Genomic DNA, 15,607 nt, shown 5'->3' with positions numbered 1-15,607 from the left:
ATGAGGGACTATCCCATGTTTTTAAGGAGCCGTTGGCAACTCTACTAACTAACCTTATGAATAAAATAAAGTTCACTATCAGTAACTCATAGCACCCACCCACCCACCTAAAAACTCCATCAAGTTGGCTAGAACGCAGTACGAGTTATTGCAACTGACGGTAAAAAGTCAGCACAACTAAAATAAACTCCACCTAAACTTGGTTTATATCTAACCCAGATGGACTGCAGGTCATAACTTCTTACCTGAAGTTCAGTTCACCTGACACTCGGACTGGCGGCTGCCTCGGGGCTCTCCTCCTGCCTCCCCTTCCCTCATCCACCTGCTGGCCTCTGTGGAAGCTCTGCCATAGCCACCACCAAACAACTGAGTTATTTTTACACATCGACCTGCATCTGGCCAATCCACCACCTCTCATTGTTCATGCCCTTACAAAATTAAAAATAAGTCACCGGGCATATGCCCGGTATGCCCGATGGCCAGCCCAGCTATGTTAACCTGCAACCAAATCTGCAGCTCCATACAGCAATGTTACGACTTAGATTATATCTTATAACTCATAACTCTTATGTTAGCTCCCCTCAGTAGCATACTGTCTGAAATATTCGACGGCTGCAATAATTCTTCAAGTGTTATTTTTTCCTTGGTATTCTAATTTCACCGAAGTTTACTAAACTCAACAAACTTAATATTACTTACCGGGACATTTATTCTGTCCTCATTTTCTTTCACCGAAAAATTGTTTCCTGCAGTGCCGTCTTTCCTGCTTGGCTCTCCTACCTTTGCTAACGTGATGCAATATGTCTGTGAAGGTTCTCAGTCATCCAGGTCATCGTAGTCAAAGGAGCTTGCAAAGAAAAGCGTCTGGACTTCTTTAAGTTGCTTGAAGACGTTTCACCTCTCATCCGAGAAGCTTCTTCAGTTCTAAGGTCAAATGGTGGAGAGTCCCAGATATAAACCTAGTGGGAGTGACCCCCCACAGAGGGACAAAAGGACCCCCTGATGATCCTCTAATCGCCTGAGCCAAGGTGGGAAACTGGGCGTGGGTCCCAATCAGCCAGAGTTTCGGGTGTGTTCATTGTGAAACCTGGCCCCACCTTATCATGCGAATTCCTGAGGTCAGATGGCCCAGGATGTGAGTGGGCGTTAAGGCGTCTGGGAAGGGATCTCAAAACTGGATTATAGATGGCAGAGAGTTGGTGTCGTAAACCCCCGCCTCTGTTCAAAGATGGTCGCCCACAGTGGACATAGATGGCTTCTTTCACTCCTCTTTCAAACCATCTGTCCTCTCCGTCCAAAATGTGAACATTGGCATCCTCGAAAGAGTGTCCCCTATCCTTAAGATGCAGATGGACTGCTGAGTCTTGTCCTGTGGAGGTGGCTCTTCTGTGTTGTGCCATGCGCTTGTGAAGTGGCTGTTTGGTCTCTCCAATGTAGAGGTCTGAGCATTCCTCGCTGCACTGTACAGCATACACCACATTGCCAAGTTTGTGTCCTGGCGTTTTGTCTTTCGGGTGAACCAGTTTCTGTCTGAGCGCGCCGCCGGGCCTGAAACACACTGGGATGCCATGCCCGGAGAAAACTCCCCTGAGTTTCTCCGATACACCGGCCACACAGGGTCGGGGAGTTTTCTCCGGGCATGGCATCCCAGTGTGTTTCAGGCCCGGCGGCGCGCTCCAGCCTTCATCCGTCTTCGCTGGAGGGTCCGAGGGACCGCTCCAGCCTTCGTCATCTGCTGGAGGGTCAGTGGGACCGCTCCAGCCTTCATCAGCTTCGTCTGCCTTCGCTGAGGGGAGGGTCCGTGGGACCGCCCCAGCCTTTGTCGTCGCTGGAGGGTCCGTGGGACCACTCCAGCCTTCATCCGCCTTCGCTGGAGGGTCCGTGGGACTGCTCCAGCCTTCATCGGCTTCGTCTGTCTGGATCAAACTTTTCACTTGGTGTTAAATGTTTGATTTTTGGGGTGGGGGGAACTGTTATGTTTCGGTGTTGTCGGTGTGTTGTTTTTGGCGTGACTGTTATGTGTTTCCTGTTTTACTTTGAAAGTCTGTGTTATCTTAGTGTTTTCAGTTTACGTTTCCCTGTCTCGTCAGTTCTGAGTTGCCCCAGCTGTGTTTCCCTCCTGTTGTCCATTTTCCTGATTGCTCCCTCTAGGTATTTAAACCCTGTGTTTCAGTGTGTCATGGTCGCGATCTCCTCTGTGTTGTAAATAGTTTGGTGTTTTGTTTAAAATAGTTTGGTGTTTTGTTGTAAATAAATATTTTGTTGTAAATAGCTGTAAATAGATTTGTCGATACTTTCGTTTTGGGATTTTGGTGGTGAGCTTTAGTGGGGGTTTTTTGTGTGTTTTTTTTTTTCTTTATTTTCACTTTTCTTCGTGTTGCACTCCGGTTGCCTAGGCCGGGGTGTAACAGAGGTGAAACGTCTTCAAGCAACTTAAAGAAGTCCAGACGCTTTTCTTTGCAAGCTCCTTTGACTAACGTGATGCACATAGCGCAGAAGCCGATGCTGCATTCACTTACACTCGGATATCTGAGCTTCACCGTGAAAACATAATCGTACATTTGATATTTGATTGAATTTTATTGTTTTACCTTTGGGGTGGCACCTGGGGTGGCCAGTCTGGTTGGAAACGCCATTGGTTGTCAGTCTAACACATAGAGACAGACAACCATTTGCACTCACATTCACACACACATTCACACCTGTGGGCAATTTTGGATTAATCAATTAACCTATCCCCACAAGCTACGGTGGGAAGAAGGCGGAGTACCCGGAGGCAACCCACGCAAACACCAGGAGAACATGCAAACTCCACACAGCAAGGCCCCAGCCTGATGGTGGAATTGAACTCAAATAATTAAAAAATAATGAGCAAGGAAAACTGTAATTTTGACAGCAGCTAAAAGCCTTTAGACAATAATTTTTGTAGAGATGACCAAAATCCATAAGCTTGAAGACAGGCCTGGTCTAAACAAAAAGTGAGCTGTTTATTTAGGCTGGTTAACAAGCAAGCAAGAAATAATGCCAACTAACCTGGGAAAAACACTAATTATATACAGTGGGGCAAAAAAGTATTTAGTCAGACTAAATACTTTTTTGCCCCACTGTATATATATCACTCAAGAGGAGCTTCTATCCCCAAGCCATCCGGGCCCTTAACACACACACACCCGCCCTGTGTATCAGATCACTGCATTTGGCAACAATTGCGGTCAGCTGAAATCGCGCACCTATACAGAATATATATATATATATATATATATATATATATATATATATATATGTGTGTGTGTGTGTGTGTGTGTATGAAGCCACCAAACGCCTTCATGTTGTATCTGAAGGAGCAGAGGTCAAAGGTAAAGTCTGAGGTGAACATCACTGGAAATGAAGCCGGAAATGCAGTCAAGGGAGAGGGGCTAAGTGTATAACACTGGATATATTTATGCATCTGTTCACATTTAATGCTTGTGTTTGTGTACATGTACAAGCTGTCCTGTAGTAATGTGTAGTAGCAGTGTAGATGTGTTGTACCCCATATACCACACCAAACCATCACTTTTGTTGTTCCAACAGTCTTGGAGGGATCCATCCGATGTGGGTTAGTGTCAGACCAATAGCGGTGGTTTTGTTTGTTAACTTCACCATTCACATAAAAGTTTGCCTCATCACTGAACAAAATCTTCTGCGTGAACTGAGGGTCCTGTTCCAATTTTTGTTTTGCCCATTCTGCAAATTCTGTGCGCCGATCTGGATCATCCTCGTTGAGATGCTGCAGTAGTTGGAGTTTGTAAGGGTGCCATTTGTGAGGAGCTAATATCCACCCCAAAGTGGCCAGAGCCAGTGCTCCAATGGCAGGCTTCCAGCACAGCTGACCTCAGCGACCTTGGCACCACAACCTGCCACCTCTCCTCCCCTGTGGCAGGATCCTTCCAGGCACGCTCCTTCAGCCTGAGAGCTGCAAACTTGGCCCACAGCCCCCTGGCACAGATGGAAAACCCAGTGACCTCATCCCAAAGGGCTTGCTCCTCCCTCTCCAGCCACTGCAGGACTGGCAGCAGGTCAGTGTCTTGTTCCTGCCGTGCCCTCCACTCCGCTGCATCCACCACCAGAAGAGCCGTGCAGGCGAGCTGTGTTGCTCCGTCTATTGTTGTGAGTTCCCACTCTATCTCCTCTCGCTTCTCACAGTAACGGCAGCCAGCTGCAGCACATGGGCGGCGAGAGAGGGTGTCTGCGTTAGAATGGTGCGTCCCTGCTCTGTGCTCTACAGTGAAATTGAAGGCTTGGAGCTCCTCCAGCCAGCGAGCCACCTGTCCCTCTGGCTCCCTGAAAGACATCACCCACTGGAGGGCAGCATGATCAGTTCTGATAACAAATGATGTGTCACACAGGTAGTACTTAAAGTATTTCACCCCTGCCACCACAGCCAGCAGCTCTCGTCGTGTGACACAGTAGCGCCGCTCACTCCTGTTCAGGACCCGGCTGAAGTACGCCTCCACCTTCTCACCTTCCGGCCCAACCTGCGACAACACAGCTCCCAGCCCCACATTACTTGCGTCAGTGTCCAGGACAAAAGGCAGGGTGGGGTCAGGGGGGGCGAGGACTGGGGACTCTGTCAGCAATCTGCAGAGGGTGTTGAATGCCTGCTGACAGTCCTGGGTCCAGATGAAGTCACGGTCCTCCTGCAGCAGGCGGAAGAGTGGTGCAGCTATGGAGGAAAAGCCCTTCACAAACCTCCTGCAATAAGACGCCAGTCCTAGGAAGCTTTTGAGCTGTTTCTGGTCCGCTGGTGTGGGCCACTCAGTAATGGTGTGAATTTTTTCCTCCAAAGTGCTGATGCCCTCATGACCCAGCTTGTGGCCCAGAAACTCCACCTCCCTCCTCATGAAGTGGCACTTGTCGGGGTGCAGCTTCAGGCCTGCAGCCGCCACCCTCCCCAACACTTGTCTCAGGGCATCCAGGGCAGCATCAAAGGAGCTCCCGTGTACTAGAAGATCATCCAGGTAAACCAGACACCGTTGCCGTGGGACGCCAGCCAGCACACTGTCCATAAGCCTCTCGAAGGTAGCAGGAGCGTTGCAAAGACCAAAGCTCAGGACTTTGAACTGCCATAGTCCCCTGTTAGTGCAGAAGGCTGTCTTCGGTCTGGATTCAGGGGACAGTGGCACCTGCCAGTAGCCACTCCGCAGGTCCAGGGTGGAGAACCAGGAGGATCCGGCTACTAAATCGAGAGACTCATCAATCCTGGGAAGGGGGTAAGAGTCCTTTTTCGTCACTTTGGTGAGTGGTCTGTAGTCCACACAGAAACGCATCCTTGGGCTTTTTTTCTTAGGCACCATTACCACAGCGGAGGCCCACGGGCTATCAGATGGCTCTATGATGCCCGCCTTCATCATTTCACACAACTCTCTGTCAGCAGCCTCCTGATGAGCCAGGGGCAGGCGGCGGGGGCGCACTTTAATAGGCTGGGCATCCCCGGTCTCAATGACGTGCTCTACCAAGTGTGTCAAGCCAACATCACTTTCTTTCAGGGCAAAAATGTCACTAAACTCTCTTAGTACCTGCCATAGACTCTCTTGCTGCTGTGGAGTCAGCCCCTCACAGTTCTTTGACCAGATGCTCCTCACTGCTGAGAGCCTCTCCTCCTCCCCCGCTTGCTGTTCTGCTGGCGGGTCTGCGGGGGTCTCCGAGGTGGAGGTGGACGCCGCGGCAGATGCTGGGCAGACCGGGGGAGGAATAAGCTGCACCTTCTTCCCATCAGGGAGTACGAGGAAGCCTTTGCCTAAGTCCAGTACACCACCAATGGCTCGCAAAAAATCCAGCCCAAGGATGCAGGCGTCCTGCACGTCAGCCACCCAGGCAGCATAAGGCACACCGATGTCCCCCACCTTAAACTGGAACACTCCCCTCCCTCTAATTGGGGCCAGATCACCGGTCACAGTCTTAAGTCGCACATTAGTTGGTTGCACAGCAGCTCCGGCTGGGACAACATCGGGTCGGACCAGCGTGGCATTGGACCCCATGTCCAGAAGGGCCGTACAGGACACCCCCCCAATCGTCACTGGAACATGGCAAAAGTCGCCAACCTGGGTCCAGCCCACAGCGATGACCGCACCGGGTGGAGATGGCGGTGGTGTGGGGATGTCGTTCTCCCTGGCCCGTGTAGTCCCACCTACACGGGCCCATGGGCGTTTCCCTGAACCGCTACAAGCTTGGGGCACTGCCTGATGAGGTGTCCAACTTGTCCAACTTGTCCACATCCCCAGCAGCTCTGTGGTCGGCGGTGTGGGCCAGCCCGAGGGGAAGGCGACTGCAGAGAAGCCGTCTAAACCAAACTGCACAGGCCCGCTGGCATCTCCATCTGCTCCACAGGTGCTGACATAGCCCTCACCACATGTGTGTCATCAGCGCCCCCAGAGGATACTGCAAGCATCTCCCTCTCCAACGCTAGCTCCAGGGCTGCACTGAGTGTGGCCGGTCGAGCAAGCTGAGTTTGCATACGGGGCTCTTTAGGGCTCAGGGCCTGCAGGAACTGGTCCCGAGCTAACTCCGCCTGCACTGATGGTGGCATGCTGTCATACGCCCTCCGGCAAAGACACTCGACTTCATGGGCCAAAATGCGAAGGGGCTCTCCTGGAACTCCGACCTCAGCAGCACTGGTTGGTTATACTGCCCGAAGCGCCTCTGAAGTGCCCCAACCAGAGCATTATAATCTCCCCTTTGCTCCTCACTCCGCAGGCATGCAGCTGCATCCTCACACAGGCACAAAGCCAATTGGAGAGCTTTATGTTCCTCAGACCAGCCAGCTGCAACAGCTAACAGCTCAAACTGTGCAATAAACACATCCCATGGCGTCTTGCCGCTGAACTTAGGCGTTTTTTATATTCGCCGCAGCTTGCTGGGTGCCGCCATGTTTGTTTACATCACGTGACGGCGCGCCAAGCGAGGTCGACTCCTTCCCGCCGGAATCGCGGACGCTGTGCGAAAAGTTCCCGAGCCTAGTCAAACCTGGAGAAAATCCAGCCTCAGCAGACAGCCGCAGCGGCGTTTCCCTCACTCTATGGGCAAGCGAGCGCGGACTAGGGTTGCAAAGGGGCGGAAAATTTCCGGTAAATTTCCGAAAAGTTTCCGGTAAATTTCCATGGTAAGTTAAGCTTGGGAATTTTGGAAATATTCCATATTGGAAACTGTCCATGGAAATAATGGGAATTATGGAAATTAATGGGAATTTAGGAGAACTAACTGGGAATATATTATTTCCAAGCATAAATATAAACAGAAATCATAAGAAAACCTCCATGCAAAATGTTTTCAACAGATATTTAAACAGATTTATTTGTAAGTACAGTAGAATAGAACACGTTTCAATAACTTGTTTCATGGATGAATAAAAACAGAAATGTTGAGTTCAATATTACCATCCCCTAACCCCGCTCATTCAAAAATGCCCCCTGTCCAAAAATCTCCACAAAGTCCCATTCAAAAGGTTAAATGAAAAATGCCACTTATCCTCCAAAACGTCCCATTAAACATGCAAATCTTCCTTCAAGCAATCCTCTTTTCTCATTTTTGCTCAGTCAATAGACTCTTCCTGGACCTCATCATCATCCAACAACATGTCCACTTCCTCAGCATCCAACTCTGAGTCTTCCTCTTCAGTGTCACTTTCCAGCCTTGTTGAGGATGGCTCTGTGTCAGGCTCAAAGAGCCGTAGGTTTGCCCGAATGCCGACCAGCTTTTCCACTCTCACATTTGTGAGCCTGTTGCGAACCTTTGTGTGGGTGTTCCCAAACAGTGACCAGTTGCGCTCGGAGGCAGCTGATGATGGTGGGATTTGGAGGAGGATGGAGGCTACAGGTGCAAGGGCCTCAGATTCACATAGTCCCTTCCACCAGGTGGCTGCAGATATGTGCTGGCATGACTGCCATATTCCATCCCCTTTCCAAAGGCCTTGCTTTGTTCGATACTTTGCCAAACTGCCTAGAACTTTGCCTTTATCGAGACCCAGGTGGTCAGACATGGCTGTAATGACCGCATAGGCATCTCTTCCCCAGAAAGTATGCCCTTGTCATATTTGGGGTCCAGCATGTATGCTGCTGCATGCACTGGCTTCATGCAGAACTCCCTCCACTGTTCCAATGACTTGACCACAGCCGTTTCCTCTGCTTTCAGTAGTAGGGAAGTGGGCAGAATTGTCTGGATTTCTTCTTTGAGTTCTGCAAAAAGGCACTGGACATCTGACAAGATGGCACCATCCCCCTCTATCTTCGCTATTGCTGCTGCAATAGGTTTGAGGATTTTCTGACTGCTAGATACTCTTTCCCAGAACACATCATCCAAGATGACCTTCTTGTTGTCACTGTCGATGCCTACATACTGGGATATGGCCATCTCTTGCAGAGACTCCTTTCCCTTCAGAAGGCTGTCAAACATGATAACAACACCACCCCATCGCGTTATGCTGGGAAGCTTCAGTGTAGTACTCTTGTTCTTTTCCTTTTGCTTTGACAGAAATGTAGCGGAAGTTACTTGTTTGCCTTTAACATATTTCAGAACTTGCTTCACTCTCTTATTCAGAGTGTCCATTGTTTTTAGTGCCATTATGTCTTTTAGGAGAAGGTTTAGTGTATGGGCTGCACAGCCAATAGTAGTTATATGAGGGTAGGTCTCCTCCACATGTGCCCAGGCAACCTTCATGTTGGCTGCATTGTCAGTGACCAGTGCAAAAACCTTATCTGGTCCAAGGTCATTGATGATCACTTTTAGCTCATCTGCAATGTATTGGCCTGTGTGTCTGTTTTCCTTTGTGTCTACACTCTAGTAGAACACAGGCTGAGGAGTGGTGATTATGTAGTTAATAATTCCTTGTCCCCTGATATTGGACCATCCATCAGAGATGACTGAAATACAGTCAGCTTGGTCAATGGTCTGTTTCACCTTTGCTTGAACTCGACTGAACTCTTCATCCAGTAGATGAGTAGACAATGCATGTCTGGTTGGGGGAATGTATGCTGGTCGGAGAACATTCAAAAATCTCTTCCAGTACACATTGGATGTCAGCATCAGGGGTGAGCCAGCTGCATAGATTGCACGAGCGAAACACTTATCTGCGTTTTTCTGGCTAGTGTCATCCATAAAATCAAAGATGCCAGAGGGACCAGGAGCTGATGAGTGGGTATCTGACTCTGATACAGCTGAAACAGATTCATTTTCCCCTTGAGTGGAACTCCTGGCAGCTGCATGTGTTGGGCCTTGAGGAATTTTTTTGCACTTTGCAATGTGCTGCTGCATTTTTGTGGCATTCTTCACGTACGTCTCATCACAATACTTAGACATATATACAGATTTCCCTTGTACATTAGCTGGTGTAAAATGTCTCCACACATCAGATAGCGCACGTGGCATTTTTCTGTAAAATAAAACAAGAGCTTGTAAAAATGCTAATGCAATGCAAGAGATCGTAATAATACAATTGCAATATGATAATAAACAGATATAAATAGTAAGGCTAGCCAAACAACTGGAATGATCTTCAAAACAAAACAACCAAATGAGGAAGCTAGCATCTTCTTTATGTTATACTAGCTATGGCTTATTTAGCATCTAACAGATGCTAGCATTTTATTTAGCATCTAACAGATGCTAGCATTTTATTTAGCATCTTATCAGATGCTAGCATTTTATTTAGCATCTTATCAGATTGCTATCTACCAGATTAATACATTTTATGTGATATTCACAATTTAAACATTTAATGAATATATTTTCCCATAATATCATCAAAACTTACCTCACTTGTTAAGTCCACAGGCTCAAATGTGTGCCTTTAATACTCTTTGTCCTTCAGGCTCAAAAGTGTGGTCCATGTGTACATGTGATGGAGGCATGCACAGTGCCAGTAGGTGGTCTCAATAGCCATGCAGCAAGCTTGTGCTCTGTACATGTGATTAAGGAATGGCATGGATATTCAAGTGTATTTGAATTGCATTTGTTTGTTTTTGTCAATATTATGCTAAAATATACTTTCCTCAACTATATTTAAGTTCCCTAAGAAGAGCCAACCTTCAATTTTGAAAATTCCCACTTTATTCCCATAAATTCCCGTTAATTCCCGTTTATTCCCATAAATTCCCGTTAATTCCCATGGAAAGATTCCATCTTTGAAAATTCCGGGAATTTTGCAACCCTAGCGCGGACGAACCTCCTTCTCCTCCGTCTCCTTCTTAATCTTGCCCGGCAACATCCTCGTCTCTCGTGACGGTCAGCGTTGCCAGCAACAGGGTGTCGGGCGTCTTGGGTTCTTTTTTTTTTCCTCTTTCTTTCTTTCTTTCTTCACTTCTGACACCAGTGTAACGTTCAAAAGAACCAGACTGTTGGATCCCAGTTTCTCTGTTTATTCGGCAACACGGGCAAATGGGCTGTTAACTCCGGGGAGAGTGCCCTCGTACAACACTTCACTTCAGCCCCGCACAGTCACACAACAACAAGGACCCCCCTCCCCTTCCTGCACACATTAACTCCCTATTTCCTGCAGCACAACCAAACATGTATCTTAAAGAAATAACAACAGTGTGCAGAGATAACCAACATGTCACTGTAAAATAACATTTAATCATCGTTACAATACGTTTTATTTATAGGCACCTTTCAGACCCTCAAGGTCACCTTACAAAAACACATGAGCAATAGCAGCAAAAAATATATTAAACATGGTAAAATACAATTTAGACATAGACAGTCATAAAAGTATAAAAGCAAATAAAAACTGAGCAAGGTAAAAATGGACTAAGACAGATCAGGTGTATGCAATTCTAAATAGAAATTGGCAGTTTAGAACTAAACAAGCGGCTTCCTTTTGAGCCATTTGCAACTTATACAAATTTCTTTCAGTTGCGTTTGACCAAAGCACTGAAGAGTAATTTAAATATGGCAAAACTAATGATTCAACGAGTGTTTTCATAACACATACTGAAACATTTGACAGATTTTTGAGCGCCGTGTACCACATAAAATCAGTTCGATGTCAGTAAGCACAACCGGGAATTAGGGATGGGTGTCGTTTAGGTTCTATCCGATGCCGGTGCCAAACCGGTACTTTTGAAACTGTGCCGGTGCTAAAACAGTGCTCAAACCAGTGCTTAAAGAATGGAGAACACAAACTTTGTCCAAAAATTTTATTTTTAGCAGTCTTTTTTATGGTGACTCCACCGTCGAAAATGGATGGAGATCTTTGGCTATAAATTTCGTCCACTTTTTCTTTGGTCATTTTAGACTTTTTGGCCAGGGTGAAGGGAGTATCTGCCATCAAACAAGAAGACAACTACGTAACTACGGTGTTTGCTAGTTCGCCTTACATGCATTAATTTAATAACGTGGTTAGCCTACTGTCAGGGACCAAGCAGTAAAGCATAAAGGACACAGGTGGTTTTAATTCAAAAATGGGGTTTTATTGACCCAAAAATATGAAAATATATTTAACAAAGCCAAAACAGGCAGACCAATAAAAGAGGTCAACTCAATAGACTAAACTAAAGATAATAATTAACAAAACCACAAACATATAACAAACTGACCTGCTGAAATGACACACAGGGGAACTTAAATACTGGTTTAGCTAAACCAAATGACACACATGGGGAAAACAAGATGGCTGCCATATAACCAACTAATACAAAACAATTAAACAAACATGAAACACCCCCCAGGCAATGAAGCATGTGGTGCAATCCAATTAGGCTGTCAGTGGTACTTCAGGTCTCCCAGCCCTTTGCCACACCTTTTGCCAGACAGGAGGAGAAGCCAAACCCCAGGTAACTCAAACAAAGAAAGATGTATTAATATAACATACAACAGAACTTTGACCTTGCAAGGTTAATATGTGTGCACGCTAGTGATGGCCAAATGAAGCTTTCTGAAGCATTGAAGCTTGTATTGAAAAACGGTTCATTACTCGAAACTTTTCAACACAGTCCTCTCTGGTGACATCTGGTGGCCAAAAATATGAAGAGCAGCTTGAATCCACAAAATAAAACCAACTGCTTCATCATGACTGCTCACTCTACAGAGTGGAATTTTGTCTGATATTGGGCCACCGCTGTGTTGCTTTAAACATGTATTTTTGGGGGTGAAATTTTTTTTGTTTATTTCTTTAATACATAATTTTGACCAGTAAACTTTCCTTGTTTAAATATGCACCATGGTTTGGTCTTTCTTTGCTTGTGACTTCTTGATGTTGGTAAATACAATAATTGAAAAGTACCATGCTACATATAATATACATATAATAATGTACAACACATTATGGAGTATGTTTCTGCTGTGAGGTCCTACCTCCTTGTACTTATGCAATTAATCGCCGGACAGGCATATTTATAAATAATATTATATTAGGGACATTTTCGGTGGTGTTACGTTTCGGTGTGTCGGTGTTTTGTTTTTGCATGACTTATGTATTTCCTGCTTTACTTTGAAAGTCTGTGTTATCTTAGTGTGTTCAGTTTACATTTTCCCTGTCTCGTCAGTTCTAATTTGCCCCAGCTGTGTTTCCCTCCTGTGGTCCATTTCCTGATTGCTCCCTCTATGTATTTAAGCCTTGTGTTTCAGTATGTCATGGTCGCGATCTCCCCCGTGTTGTAAATAGTTTGGTGTTTTTGTTGTAAATAAATAGTCTGTTGTAAATAGTTGTGAATGGGTTTGTTAATACTTTCGTCATGGGATATTTTCGTTTTGGGATTTTGGTGGAGAGCCTTCGTGGTTTTATTTTCCTTATCTTTGTTTTTCTACGTTGCACCCCGGTTGCCTAGGCCGGGGTGTAACAGTGGACATTTTCCTATACATATTTTTGACCTGCTTATGAACTTGCAAATTAAAAACATGATGCATTTAAAGTAGCCCTTTTTCATTTTTATTTAAGAAGAGAATTTGTTCTAGTGTGCGATGGCCAAACCTGTTCCTCTTCGTGGAGATAATTTCTCCTGCATTAAGGAAAATCCCTTCACATGGCACAGAGGAGGCTGGAGTGCAGAGAAACTGGTAGAGATGCAGTTATACAGTCTACCTGGGCCCCACCAACTATCAGCTAAAGATAATAAATAAATTAAATTGCTGCACATTTTGCAGACTAACATTTTAAGATTAATTTAAAAAAATAAGATATATATTTTTATAACATTAAATGTAAAGAGTCAAATGGAAGTTTTTCTAAAGTTATTTAATGATATTTATATTATGAAAATCAGATTTTTGACATTTTGAGTTTTCCCCGTTTTCAGATAAAATAAACACGCACAAAACAAAAGCAAACAGCCAGAACACAAAGCTGGAAAACCCACCCGATCGACCAAAATAAACTCAAAATACTCCCACACAACAGAACCTCCTCTATTCCTCACTGGCTCCAAATCTCTCAGTAGAAATATCAGTGGTTCACTATCTGTCACCATCAAAACACTCCACAAATCCCGCGATTTGTGTCTGATTCCCTTATAAACCAGGGAATCAGACACCGAAGCGGTTAGGTTCTAAATGAAGCTTCGGACGTCACTGATCACTTGACTGTGGTCAAACGAATCAAGCTTTGACACAGTGCTTCTGAAGCGGTGTGTCGATTTTTGTGACACACGCACCGGAGCGTCAGCTTCAAGCGGGCCATCACTAGTGCACGCCATATAAACATTGGAAGGTGTGATGGAAAAATAAATAAATTTAATAAAGAAACAATATTGAACAATAAGTAGAATATTTTAAAGTAGTGACTGTAAATTAAACTAAAGTGAATCAACGGGTGGTGAGGTGTGGAGCTTACCATGTGTGGCATGCCATCACACCTACTCAACGTAAATTACACATGAACAACATTAAGCTACTCACCGAGAGAAGAACGGCTGCTGCTGCCATCATCATCCGTCATCATTTCTGCTACACTGGCAGGGCTAGGGTCCAGGACTCTCCTCTTCGGGTTCTTGGAGCATATTGCTCAAGGTCTGATAACAGGCAACACACCCGCAGTAGATGTGCTTGATGTGAGGTCTTGCAGCAAGTTATCAAATATGGTGCATTTCTCAGCTTTTAAAAAAACACTGTGTCGCCAGGTGTTTCATCAGATTCGAGGTGTTACCTCCTTTGCACAGTATCACCTTAAAGCACTTGTTGCAGGCTGCTGAGTTTGCATCTTTTGCTGTGAAGTACAGCCAGACTTTTGACTGCTTTGCCTTGGACATTTTTAAATCACTTGTCTCCACGATCCTGATGCTCATTTGAACTTGGGGACACTCATGTGGACCCTGCTACTCAAGGTAACCATATTGTTGCAGGCATTTAGTGATCTCAGAGAAAAGACTCCCATAAACTAGTATTCATTATTGGCTTCCTCTTTAATAACCTCTGTGTGTGTGCCTCCTGCAGTTTGGGCATGTAAAGTGTGTCTACTAGAGCAAACATATGTATTTATAGCTGTTCGTTTTAACAAAATGTCTGAATTGCTCCTTCCTGACACAATCCTTTTTTAATCTTTATGTCATTGTTCCTCTTTTGTTTCACCTAATGATAAACATTTACCATATTCGGGGAAGACAATGTTTCACAGTGAAGATCATGTAATGTTTGCAGGGAAGAACAGTAAGCTATATGATTCTCACTCTGCAGTGTAAGCAGATGAGTGGTGGGGTTGGAAACGTCAGGTTATGTAAAAGTCATGCCTCTGCAAAGTGTTTGTATGTATAGTCATTTCTCAGCACCAACTGTTTACTGCAGTGTGAGCAGTGTTTTTAGCAATATATGCAGTCAAATGAGCCAAAACTGTCCCCAGCACTACTTGATTGCAACCGAGTGCGATCAAATTCCTGCAGCCAGGTTCCAAAATAGTTCACAATTATTTTTCAAGTAATATTCAAATGTTAAATTTCCTCACTTCAAATGCACTGCTGTGGTTTGACGTGTGGAGAAGAAAATGCAAATTAGCAACTGATAAGTTCTACAGAAATTTGCGTTTCCTTACGAAATCTTGTGGACTAATTTAAAATTAAACTGTCATCAACTGACTGTAAAACTTTCTGTCTTCCTTCCTCTCTCTTTATTTATATAAATTACAATTTTATAAAAGCACTCACTGACAAAGCAACCTACTGGGCTGCACAATGATTTACTGCAGCTGGAAAAATAATTCACTCTGGCGAAGATGCATGAATTTCTCTTTACACTAAACAAGAGCGAGAGTAATGGATGGTGCTTTCCTCTTGTCGTAACTATCTTGACAAACAGGAAGTTAGATTTAGAGAGAAAGGAGGAAGTCTGTGTTGGTTTGATCACACAGAGAGATTTTACCACACGGAAAACACACTTGATATTGCCACACTGCGCTTGTCATGAAAGCCCTGTACATGTCCGGCCTGGAAATTGCAGTGCAGTTTTAAAGTGTAGGGTCTCACATATACACCTGGACTTTACCCATAACTGTTAATTGTTCATGACCTGCTTGAAACATGAGTTTGTAACTTATGTTTGACATGGCATGTCATGAGCTAAGGACCGTCCCGGTGATGTTCCATATTTTACATACGCCATTCATTCATGGTTCAAAAACGAGGAGGCTGTAATCTGTTCCTTCATTACT

The 15,607-nt window shown here is 45.2% G+C and overlaps 1 long non-coding RNA gene across 1 annotated transcript; it reads right to left on the bottom strand.

Moving 5' to 3' along the window:
• Nucleotides 1-7,305: 7,305 nt before the first annotated feature.
• Nucleotides 7,306-11,432, bottom strand: LOC113026444 (uncharacterized). The gene is made up of 2 exons (XR_013910573.1): nucleotides 9,788-11,432; nucleotides 7,306-9,406 (listed from the first exon to the last, which is right to left on the bottom strand). It is a non-coding gene; the product is annotated as an uncharacterized LOC113026444 (long non-coding RNA).
• Between the last annotated feature and the right edge of the window lie 4,175 nt (nucleotides 11,433-15,607).

Source organism: Astatotilapia calliptera, chromosome 7 (assembly GCF_964374335.1).
Source record: "Astatotilapia calliptera chromosome 7, fAstCal68.1, whole genome shotgun sequence".
In the NCBI taxonomy this organism is placed as follows: domain Eukaryota; kingdom Metazoa; phylum Chordata; class Actinopteri; order Cichliformes; family Cichlidae; genus Astatotilapia; species Astatotilapia calliptera.
Note: the sequence above shows the minus strand (reverse complement) of the source record. Positions and strands in the feature narration are given on the sequence as shown.